The following is a 12,209-nucleotide window of genomic DNA, read 5'->3' on the forward strand; positions in this document are numbered from 1 at the left end:
TTCTAGGACAGCCAGGGCTATACAGAGAAGCCCTGTCTTGAAAAACAAACAAATGCCGGGCGGTGTTGGCACACGCCTTTAATCCCAGCACTCGGGAGGCAGAGGCAGGCGGATCTCTGTGAGTTCGAGGCCAGCCTGGGCTACCAAGTGAGTTCCAGGAGAGGCGCAAAGCTACACAGAGAAACCCTGTCTCGAAAAAAAAAAAAAAAAAAAAAAAAAAAGAAAAACAAACAAACAAACAAAAAGAATGATCATCATTAGTGGAATTTTTAATGCAGCATTGTTATCTGAAATAAAGTAAATGGTCCTTCTTTGCTACCTTTTCTTTTGATACTCCTTTGTATGTTTGAGACTTGGTGTCTCTACATAGGCCTGACTATCCTGAAATTCACCATGTAGACCAGGCTGGCCCTGAACTTACAGAGAGCAACTCACCTGTCTCTGCCTCTGCCTCCTGAGTGCTAAGATTAAGGATGTGTGCCACCACACCCAGCTTTAACACCTTTTTTCTTTTTTTTTTTTTTTTTTTTTTGGTTTTTCGAGACAGGGTTTCTCTGTAGCTTTGCGCCTTTTCCTGGAACTCACTTGGTAGCCCAGGCTGGCCTCGAACTCACAGAGATCCGCCTGGCTCTGCCTCCCGAGTGCTGGGATTAAAGACGTGCGCCACCACCGCCCGGCTAGCTTTAACACCTTTAAAAAATAATTTAATTTGTATTTTATGTGTATGAATGTTTGCCTGCATGTATGTGTATCCCAGTGATGATGGATACTTTGTAACTAGAGTTTAGATGGTTTGTGATTCACCATGTGGTGCTGGGAACTGGACCCTGGGTCCTCTGCAAGAGCAGCAAGTGCTCTTAAGCACTGAGCCATCTCTCCAGCCCCTTCGTTCTGGATTCTTTGTCTCATTTTACCATCAAGCCGGGCCCCATTTTTGGCTAGTTGGTTGGTTTATTGTATTGTTTCATTTTGTTTTCTTTTTATGTGTATAGCTGTTTAGCCTGCATGTATGTCTGTACATCACAGACATACCTGATACCTTCAGAGGGCAAAACAGGACATTAGATTCCCAGGGGCTGGCATTACTGGAGACAGTTTTGAACCTTCATGTGGGTTCTGGGACTGGAACCCAGGTCCTCTGGAAGAGCAGCCAGTGCTTTCAACCACTGAGCTGTCTTTCCAGGCCCATGATTTTTTGTTTTGCTTTGAGATAGGATCTCACTATGTAGCTCTGGCTAGCCTGGAACTCACTACTTAGAGCAGGCTGCCTCTGAGCAGAGCTCTACTTGCCTCTGTCTCCCTTGTGCTGGGATTAGAGACCTGTTTTCACTGCACTCCGCCTTAGGGCCTAGTTCCTGCTTTTTAAGTGGTCTGGGTAGATTTTTCTCTTTTCAGTGACTCAGACAAGAATGTCTTCTTCCTCCTCCTTCAGCTCCCCCACTTAGAATATTGCCAAGTGATGGAAATACAATGACATTCTACTTATTTCTCCTCATCCTCACTTAGGGAGTGGTTAAGGCCTGAAGAACTCAGGAACTTTCCATCGAAGTCAGACAGGAAGGACCTCAGGGTGAGGCCAGGAAAGACTCAGGTTGCCGGGAGCCAGGCACTCTGGGAGCTCTGGTGGGCTGCTCTTGCGGTTCTGGCTTCCTGAGTTCTCACGCTGTCTGATTGCAGAGCTCTCTTCCTGGGTCTGTTGTTGGGTGTTGGGCTGACATGATGAGTTCTGTACATCGTACCTCCCAGAGCTAAGGAGCTTGCTTTTTTATTTTACTTCTCTCGTCAGCTCCATGACAGACTTCATTGTAAATGTCCTGAGGTTGTGTATGAAGATTTGCCCAGCCAAGTTTGAGAAAGATCAGTTTCCTAACTTCTGTTGTTGTTTTGTTTTGTTTTTGTTTTTTTAAGACAGAGTTTCTCTGTAACCTTGCCTGTCCTGGGACTCTCTGTAGACCAGGTTGGCCTCGAACTCAGAGATCCATCTGCCTCTGCCTCCAGAGTGCTGGGATTAAAGGCATGCACCACCACTGCCTGGTAAAGTTTCTAATTTAGTATCTTGTGTTTGGTCTTTATTATTTTATTTATTTATTTAATTTTTTCTTTTTCTTTTTTTGAGACAGTTTCATTGTGTAGCTCTGACTGGCCTGGAACACACTATGTATATCAGGTTGACCTGACTGCCTCCCGAGTTCTAGGATTAAATGTGACTTATTTTTTGAAGAAGTATCTTAAATATGCTATACTCAAAATCAAGTAGGAAAACAAAGGATCGTTTGGGGCTGGGGAGATGGTTCAGTAGTTAGGAACACTTGGTACTCTTCCTGAGGACCTGAGTTCAATTCTTAGCATCTACGTGGGCCTAATAGCCACTGGTAACTCCAGTCCCAGGGGAATCTGATGCCCTTTCCTGGTCTCCACTTGCACAGCATGCACACAGTGCACAGACAGACATGCAGGCAAGTCACCAATATACATTATATCAAAATAAATAAATCTTTTTTACAATTTTAAGGAGAGTTTATGCTGTGTAGTCTGAAACTTGCCCAGTTTGCAACAATCTAAAGTTAAAAACTGTAGGAAAAAGTCCCAGTGTTGGTGGCGCACGCCTTTAATCCCAGCACTTGGGAGGCAGAGCCAGGTGGATCTCTGTGAGTTCAAAGCTAACCTGGTCTACAGAGCGAGATCCAGGACAGGCACCAAAACTACACAGAGAAACCCTGTCTCAAAAAACCAAAAAATAAAATAAAAATTAAAAAAAACTGTAGGAAAAACCCCACTGTCTTCAAAACTTGAGCTTTCTTATGACAGCCACAGAGATCTTGGACTTTGTGTCTTAGAATTAGATCCCCTGCGTTCAAGTCTCCATGGACCATTTCTGCTTTTTGTAGCTTCCTTGCTCTTGTCCAAGGTTATAAATGATTCATACTGGGTTTATTTATTTATTTATTTATTTGTTTGTTTGTTTCATTAGTGTTTTGACTGCATGTGTATCTGTATGAGAGTGTTGGATTCCCTGAAACTAGAGTTACAGACAGGTGTGAGCTGCCATGTGGATGCTGGGAATTGAGCCCATGTCCTCTGGAAGAGCAACCAGTGGTCTTAACCGCTCAGCCATCTTTCCAGCCCCCTACTATTGAGATTTCTTTTTCCCTTTAGGTACTGAAGCTTGAATCCAGATTCTCCTGTATGCTAGGCATGTGTTCTACCACTCTATATTTCCAGCTCTGTCTTTAAACTTTGTAAAGTGTTTTAAGGGGTTGGGAAGGTAGCTGAGCAGATAAAGGCACTCACCACTAAACCTGAATACCTTAGTTCAATCTCTAGTACCCTAATGGTAGGGGGGAAAAACTGACTCCCACCAACCGTCCTCAGACCTCCACATGGGAGCTAGGGTACGGCCCCCTCTACCTGCCCACACCCAAAAAAATTTTTTAGAGTTATTTTGTGTCTTTACATGCATGTGGGTCATGGCATTCCTGTGGGGGGCAGAGGACAGCTCTGTGGAACCAGTCCTCTCCCTTCACTTTTATGTGGGCCCGGGGCTTGAAATCAGGTCACTAGGCTTTTCAGGGTACATGCTCTTATTTGGTAAGCTATCTGGCTAGCCCCAGCTTTACTCATTATTTATTTATCTATTTATTTATTTGAGACAAGGTCTCACTATGTATCCCTGGCTAGCCTGGAACTTGCTATGTGGCTGAGGCTGGTTTCAAACTCATGGAGATCTTCCTGCCTCTGCTTCTGTAGTGCTAGGATTAAAGCCCTATGCCACCATGCCAAACATGCTTTTTTTGTTTGTTTGTAGCCCTGTGTAGCCCTGGCTGTCCTGCATCTCACTCTGTAGACCAGGCTGGCTTCCAGTTCACAGAAATCTGCCTGCCTCTCCTCCCAAGTTCTGGGATTAAAGGTGTGTGTCACAGGCTGGAGAGATGGCTCAGAGGTTAAAAGCACTGGCTGTTCTTCCAGAGGTCCTGAATTCAATACCCAGCAACCACATGGTGGCTCACAGCCATCTGTAATGAGATCTGGTGCCCTCTTCTGGACTGCAGTCATATATGCTTTATACATAATAAATAAATTAAAAAAAAAATTTAGGCCGGGCGGTGGTGGCGCACACCTTTAATCCCAGCACTCGGGAGGCAGAGCCAGGCGGATCTCTGTGAGTTCGAGGCCAGCCTGGGCTACCAAGTGAGTTCCAGGAGAGGCGCAAAGCTACACAGAGAAACCCTGTCTCGAAAAACCAAAAAAAAAAAAAAAAAAAATTTAAAAAGGTGTGTGTTACTACCTCCGGACCCAACTTACTCTTTATTTGCGGAAAAGTGTCATTAAGTCGCTCAGGCTGACTCTTGCCTTCACCTCTTGAGTATCTAGGAGGACAAAGCTGAGCCACCAAGGTCTGGCTTCAAAGTGTCATTTCACTGGTAACCAATTCATTACGCTAGAGCAGATCCTAAACAATGGAGTATTTTATGTGCGGACACTAAGATATCTTTTTTTTTGTATTGGTAAGAGTTGCAAATCCATCCATGTTCCTCAACTAAATGTCCCTTTATGTTGAGTTTGATATTAAAAATCCCATAGACTAGTGGAGTACTCTAGAGAACGTGGACAAGAAGAACCTTAATGGAGATCACAAACTGAGACTTGTAACAGGAAGTCAGCCTTATAAGTCCTCCTCCTTATAAGAAAAATAGACTGGGTGTGGTGGTGATGCACACCTCTTTTTTGTTGTTTGCTTGTTTTTTATTTTGTTTTGTTTTGTTTTGTTTTTTGGTTTTTCGAGACAGGGTTTCTCTGTGTAGTTTTGTGCCTTTCCTGGAACTCACTTGGTAGTCCAGGCTGGCCTCGAACTCACAGAGATCCGCCTGGCTCTGCCTCCCGAGTGCTGGGATTAAAGGCGTGTGCCACCACCGCCTGGCTTTGTTTTGTTTTTCAAGACAGGGTTTCTCTGTGTAGTTTTGGAGCCTGTCCTGGATCTCACTCTGTAGACCAGGCTAACCTCGAATTCACAGAGATCTGCCTGGCTCTGCCTCCTGAGTGCTGGGATTAAAGGCGTGCACCACTGCCACCCAGTGGTGATGCATACCTTTAATGTCAGCACTTGAGAGGCAGAGGTAGGCAGATCTCTGTAAGTTTAAGGCCAGCCTGGTTTACAGAGCAAGTTCCAGGACAGCTAGAACTATTATTACACTGAGAAACCGTGTCTCAAAAATACAAAACAAAGCAGCCGGGCAGTGGTGGCGCAAGCCTTTAATCCCAGCACTCGGGAGGCAGAGGCAGGTGGATCTTTGTGAGTTCGAGGCCAGCCTGGTCTACAGAGCGAGATCCAGGAAAGGCGCAAAGCTACACAGAGAAACCCTGTCTCGAGGAAAAAAAAAATACAAAACAAACAAACAAAAAAATAGTAACAACTAGATATGTATGGCTGCACATGTCTGGAATACATAAGGAGACCCAAATATACAAACAAAATAAACAAAGAAAAATGCCAGTGAATGAGTAGGGTGTCTTCTTTAGCTGGGGCATGGTGGTGCACACCTTTATTCCCCACACTCTGTAGATGAGGCTGGTCTCAAACTCAGAGAGATCTGCCTGCCTCTGACTCCCTAGTGTTGTCATTAAAGACCTGTGTCGCCACACCCAGCCAATTAAAGAAAATAGAAAAAAGAGAAAATGATAGGAAAGAGCTGGGCATGGTTGCTCATGATTGTGACTCCAGCATTTGGAAGGCCTAGAGAAGAGAAGCACTTGAGTTTGAGGACAGCCTGGACTCTAGAGAGCGACCTTGTTTAAAAAAGAAAGGGACCAGGGTAATGTTGTGTGAAGCATGCTGTGAAGAATTCTTGAAACAAAACAACCATGTCTCCAGAGCCACATTAATTAAAAGGCCAGTGACTGTGGAGAGTTTGGAATGTTTCAGGTCTCACCTCTGTGTCAGACCTAGAGTCCTGATAAACCTTTGGAATGTATAGTCAGTTAATGAAACCCTATTCTCCACCCACGGAAGGGCTAAGAATGCTACCAGATAGCATCTAAGGTCTACAGTTGAGATTACCCCATCTTACTTAATGTTTCTACTAATTTTTTGTTTGTTAGCTTTTTGAGACAGGGTTTCTCTACACAGTCCTACCTGTCCTGGAACTTATTATGGAGACCAAGCAGGCCTTGAATTCACAGAGATTCACCTGGCCAGCCTCCCTAGTGCTGGGATAAACGGTTCGAACCACTACATCTGGCCTCTACTAATGTATTTTTTAAAATGCCTTGCTTTATAACTTTCTTTGTTCTGTTGCTCTAAAACTCCATGAAGCTATTTCCATGAAGTAGGTAATTTAAATCTGTGTTTTTCCAGGGCATGATCATTCTCACTTTGGCTCCAAAAACTTTCTCTTACTTCCTTTGACTTGAGAGCTATGTTTTTTACATGGAAGATGCACTCCAGGGTCAGAGAGATGTGGATCACTGTGAGTTCAAGGCTATCCTTGTCAACTGTATGTATTGAGTTCCAGACTAGCCACTGCTACACATTGAAACTGTTTCAAACAAACAAGAAAGAAAAACAGAACGACAGAAAATGTGATCAGATAAGCAAAGGCATAGGATACAGAAGGACAGATTGATTGATGGGTTAAGTAGCATGGAGAAGTGATGTGATTAGACTTATAATTTAAGAAGCGCAAGTCTGGTTGCTTCCAGTGTCAAAGCAAGTCATGATCGCCCCTGTAAATGGCAATTTCAGCACTGATTGTTCTGATTGTTGGCACTTGCTGAGTCCCGCTGGGAAAACCTCTCTTTTGTGGTGGCTGCATCTTGGACCTTGGCCCCTAGAGACAAAATACAGTTTTGTTTTGATTTTTCCTCAGCAGCCATAGGAATCCTTTTCTAGGGATGAGAGCAAAGACAGAGGTGAGAAGGCTCAGTTGAGAGAGGCAGAGCACACAGGGCAGGCTGGATGTGTGAGAATGAGAAAGCCTGGTGACACTCGAGCTTGAAGGCTTGACTCTTCGTCTGGAGAAGGGAACAAGGCGTTTTGAAAAGCCCTCGCGTGTGAAGGACGGATTGGAAGAGGGAAAGTAACGAGCTGTAAAGACCACGATCTTCGTGGAGAGTGGTGACAGGAGGCTGGAGGAAAGTGGGAGACTTCCAGATGCAGTAAGGGAGGCCAATTAAGGCGGCAGATGGGCAGCATCCAGGCCCTGACTTCTGGTGACCTCAGCGGTCACGGGTGAGTGCGGACTCGGTGTTCCCGCGTCAGGGAGGTGGGCGTGGCCTGCTCGCGCGGTCGTCCCGGTGACCGGGCGGGGCGGGGCCCGGGGCGGGGCCGCCGGGCCGCTGCGTCACTCGGTGGTGGCGATGGTGCGTGTGTGTAGGGGGCGGGGGATACGCTGGGCGCGTCCCCGGGGTCACGTGGTGCGCAGCGCGCACAGTCCTTCTGTCGGTTGGTCCTGGAGCGGCGCAGCAGGAGCGGGGCCGTGAGGTGAGCTCGTGGCGAGGCGCGGCGACGCGAAGCCAGCTGGTTGGGGCCGTGGCGGGGGCAGGCCCCGTGCCGCGCGCGCGCCGTGCGGGCGGGACCGGGGACGGACGTCTCCGCTACTGCGGGACCCTAGCTCAGCCCCGCTCCCCGTCTGGCCCCCGATCACCCAGCCCCGGAGGGAGGCCTGGGGACCGCTGCTGTGAGCGTGGCGGGCGTGCGAGTGCCGCCCAATCACTGCGGCTGCCTGCGGGAGTGACGGCCACTACGGCCAATCAGCGCGGCCCGAGGGGGCTGGGCTGCGAGGTGCGGGCCCGGGGCGCGGAACGGGGCAGTGGGGGTGGGGAGGAGTGCCGGAGCTGCACCCCCTGCTTGGCCCGTGAGATTGGGGCGCAGCCTACACTGCTGCCTCTGCCGCGGGAACGCGTTTTCGTGTAGTGCCTTTCTTATCCTGCTCTGGGAAGCACACCCTCTCCTCAAGACCCTGTATATGGGAGTGTCCCCTTTCTCTGTAGTTTGGAAAATCTGGGCGTCGCTCCCCTTCCTTAAGCTCTAGTCCTGGGATTTTCTCTCAGTTTCTAACCATCCCTAAGAGCAGACTGAAGGCGTACTCGCTCTTCTTTGCTCCTTTATACTGAGGGGACACTCCCATATTCCAACCTAATTAACAGTTCTCCCTTTCCAGTTTGGGGTTCAGTCTGCAGATAGTTCCCTCAGTAACCAAAGTTTTGGGATACTTTATTATATCCCACAACTCTGAGGAAAAGAATTCTTCTTTCCAGGCCCCAAATCTGGTATGCTTTCAGAAGTTAGTGAATTTGAGGGCCAGTTCTTTTTTTTTTTAGTCCTGCAGTCTGAGGTGAGCGTCCCTTTCAGGTTCTAGTTCAACTCCTGATGGTATGGCACGTAGTTTCCAATTTCACTTATAAGGGAATTCACTGTCTTGTCCTTAAGTCTGTCCTTGCGGTTGCATTTTTCATGCTTACTCCAAGCTAACTGGTTTCTTGGGGGAGACTCGCTTTCCTATCTAAGAGTATGTTTGCTTTCTGGGTCTCTTCAAGGTTTGAGATACACCTCTTTTAGCAGGAAACGTATCACCCTGTGGGTGCAGCAAGTGCTGGGCACACCTTTCTCCTGGATCCTCCCACTCCAAGATGGGATTGTTCTTGAGCACCCTCCCCACCCACCCATTTTTCCACCTCGTCCTTTTTTCTAACTGAAAAAAACCAAGTTTATTTATTTGGTATGTGTCATGACATGTATGTGGCAATCACAGGACAACTTGCAGGATTCCTCTGCTTCCACTTTGTGGGTTCTAGGAATCAAACTCAGGTGGTCATTCTTGGCTGCAAGTGTCAAGCCGTCTAGCTAGCCAGTCCTCTTGTTTTGAGACCAGGTCTTGCTTTAAAATCATGATCCTCCTGCCTTGGCACCCGTGCTGAGATTACAGGTGCTCCTTCCTGTACCATCTCTTTCCTCTCTCTTTTTGGTTTTTCAAGACAGGGTTTCTCTGTAATTTTGGTACCTGTCCTGGATCTCGCTCTGTAGACCAGGCTGGCCTCGAACTCACAGAGGTCCGTTTTGGTACCCGTCCTGGATCTCGCTCTGCCACCGCCCGGCCTCTCTTTCTTTTAAGCTTTTCTGCCGTTCAAGATAGTTTCACTCTTGCGTTTCCTTCCCTCTTTAGAGCCACATTCCCCTTCCTGTGCTCTCCAGGGCTCTGTAGTGGGTCTCTTTGGTCGTCTTCTGTTGACTGCGTATCTGCAGAACACTCTGTGTCTTTTTTCTTTCTTTTCCCCAGGGCAGTTCTTTTAGTCACCCTCCCGAGCCTTTCTTTCCTGACAGGATCCCCTTCCATGCCCATGGCTTTCACTGTTGTGAGGCCCTGTCTCATGAAGTAGTCCAGGTTATCCTGGAACTTATTGGGTAGTCCAGGTTGGCTTTGAACCCATGAGGATCCCCCTGCCTCAGCCTCACAAATGCTGGGATTACAGGCAAGAACTACCATGCCTGGCTCACATGACTTTTTATATGTCCTTTATCTTTCTGCAAATAGGAATTCTCTTTTGGTTCACTGTCCAGGCATTTTCCTGGTTTCTGGTTCCTGTTGGTCACTGTTGTGCTTATCTTATGATAATGATTCTCCTCTCTCTTCCTCTTTGTTGGAGGTGGCCATAAGACCAGGGCTGCCAGACCTGTTGCTGGAGTCAAGATGTAAAGGAATCCCCTTGTAATTTTTGGTTATTCTTAGGACTCTTAATTCTGTGATGCATTACTTCCTGTAAGTTTCTGGTGAAGCTCTCAATTGTTTTTGTGGGTCTGATCACAGCAATCAAGACAGGAGGATTATTGCAAATTTAAGGCTGCCTGGTCCATATAATGAGTTCCAGGCTAGCTAAGGATACGTGGCAAGACCCTGTCTCAAACAAACAGATCTGATTAGGTAGGTTTTACTCCCCCCTCCCCCCCAACACACCCCATGTCTTTGTTTTGTTTTTTTCTCAAGACAGTTTTTCTGTGTAGGCCTGTCTGTCCTGGAACTCACTCTGTAGACCAGTCTGACCTCAGACTCACACGAGATCGCTTGCCTGAGGGCTGGGATTAAAGGCGTGTGCCACCACTGCCTGGCTTCTTTTTTAACCTCTTTGTTCTGGGTGAGGGGGCTTCAAGAGATTTTTCTAGTAATGTATATCTTCTAACCCTAAACTTAGTATAAAGAAAAGAAGTCATGTGGGCTGAGGGATGTAGCTCAGTGGTGGAATATTTGCCTACAGTGTGTGGAGGGCCAGGATTTGATCCTCAGCATGAAAAACAGTGTGCAGCTGGGCTGTGGTGGTCCATGCCTTTAATCCCAGCACTCAGGAGGCAGAGGCAGGCGGATCTCTATGAGTTCGAGGCTAGACTGGTCTACAAAGTGAGTTCCAGGACAGCTAGAACTGTAACAGAGAAACCCTGTCTTGAAAAAAACAAAACAAAACAACAAAAAACAACCCCAAAAACAAACAAACAAAACCCCCAAAAACCCAGTGTGTGATTCTGCTTCAAAAAAAATAAATGAATGAATAGAAAGAAAGAAAGAAAGAAAAACTGTATGTAGATCTCACTCTTTCATGTCCTTGATTAATATTTGCCTGTCTTTTCTCTTGACCCCCACTTTAAAAATCTGCAAACACCTGGGACATCTTGTCTCAATAGGTCCTCACCCCTAATATTTCTCTTTCCCTCTCCAGATTTTTGCATAGGGCTTTTCAGCCTTGAACCCCTGATTAATTTTTCCACAGCTGGAGTTTCCAATGCTTAGGGTATAATGACTCCTCTGACCTTTCTTCCTTTTGGGAAGTACTTGAATGTGCAGCTGCACGAGGCAGGCTGGGGGAGGGAGTTTGGATCTGAGAAGCTATACCAGTAAGACAGGGCAGGAATACAGCATTTGAAGATCCAAGGCCTGAATCTCATTTGGAAACTGGACATTTGCCAGGCACCTGCTTCCTAGGGATGCTGGGAGATTTAATGGCACCCCCGGGAACCTGTAGGAATTAATGGGGCTTGTGGGGAAGTGCCCCAAACTCAGTGTGAGAACTTGGAATAAAATTGACCATTGTTGTGCTTTGGAACAGCTAACCTGCTTCAAATTTTTTTGTTCACTAAAGCCCTAGAACTAAGTTGGGTTATTTCAGGAAGGGAAATAAATCCCGTGTTCAGTACTACATTTCTATAAAAAAAAAGAGAAAAAAAAAAAAAAGAATGGAGGTCTGTGAGTAGTACCTAATAAACTGTGATCTGCTTAAGTGAACAGGTAGTTTGTCTATTTATTTGACTGTTGCTGCTCCATCTGTATAGTGCAGTAAGTACACCCTTGATGGCCCTACATTCCTGCTTCTCATCCTGGATGTGCCTGTCTTGTTAAAATGCTTGCTCTGATTTGGTAGATGGGGGATGGGTCTGAGTATATGCCATTCTAGTTTTTGGGTGGTATTAAGATTAGGTAAGTACACATTGAGTAGTCAGATTTCCATATGCAGCCGGAGTGTTCAGTGAAAACAGAAAACTGATTGTTAAACAAATGCTTGGGTATTGTTTTCCACTGTCCCTTTGTTCAGAGACACACACACACACACACACACACCTCAAAGTTGTACGAGTCCATTGTTCTCAGACAGGATCTTGTCTTGAATTATCTATGTAGCCTAGGCTAGGCTTGAACATACACTTCTTATGCTGGAATTACAGATTTACATCACTGTGCCCAATTTCTTTTTTATTTTATTTTTTTCTTTTTGGTTTTTTAAAGACAGGATCCTGGAGAGCTCTGTAGATCACACTGGCCCTGAACTCGCAGAGATCCTCCTGCCTCTGCCTCTGGGGTGCTGGGATTAAGGGAGTGTGCCACCACGACTTGGTTGGCCCAATTTCTTTTTCCCCTCCCTTTTTTTAGTTAAAAAAAAAAAAGAAAAGGAAAGGTTATTTCATTTTTTGTGTTTGCCTGCATGTATTTATCTGCACCATGAGTATGCCTAGTGTCCACAGAGGTCAGAAAAGGGAGTTGGATCCCCTGGATCTGAAGTTACAGTCAATTGTGACTTGCTTTGTGACTGCTAGGAATTGAACTGGGCTCCTCTGAAAGATTAGCCAAGCCAGTACTCTTAATCCATGAGCCGTCTCTCCAGCCTCAAACCCTCCTCCCCACTTTTTGAGATAGTCTTGCTATGTGTAGCCCAAGGCTGTCTTCTTACCTCTG

At 46.4% G+C, this 12,209-nt stretch overlaps 1 protein-coding gene across 3 annotated transcripts in view; it reads left to right on the forward strand.

Moving 5' to 3' along the window:
* Positions 1 to 7,345: 7,345 nt before the first annotated feature.
* The window catches only part of Phf20 (PHD finger protein 20), a 117,259-nt gene continuing 112,395 nt past the window's right edge, over positions 7,346 to 12,209 (forward strand). For 2 of the 3 annotated variants that reach the window (XM_052723476.1, XM_052723481.1), the window contains exon 1: positions 7,346 to 7,477. The gene's annotated coding sequence lies outside the window, so the exon portion shown is untranslated. Of the gene's footprint in view, positions 7,478 to 7,753; positions 7,778 to 12,209 lie in introns of those variants that run through there. The other variant, XM_052723477.1, reaches the window with a different exon arrangement.

The sequence above is a fragment of the Peromyscus californicus genome, unplaced genomic scaffold (assembly GCF_007827085.1).
Source record: "Peromyscus californicus insignis strain IS unplaced genomic scaffold, ASM782708v3 Scaffold_7__1_contigs__length_154581171, whole genome shotgun sequence".
Lineage (NCBI taxonomy): Eukaryota > Metazoa > Chordata > Mammalia > Rodentia > Cricetidae > Peromyscus > Peromyscus californicus.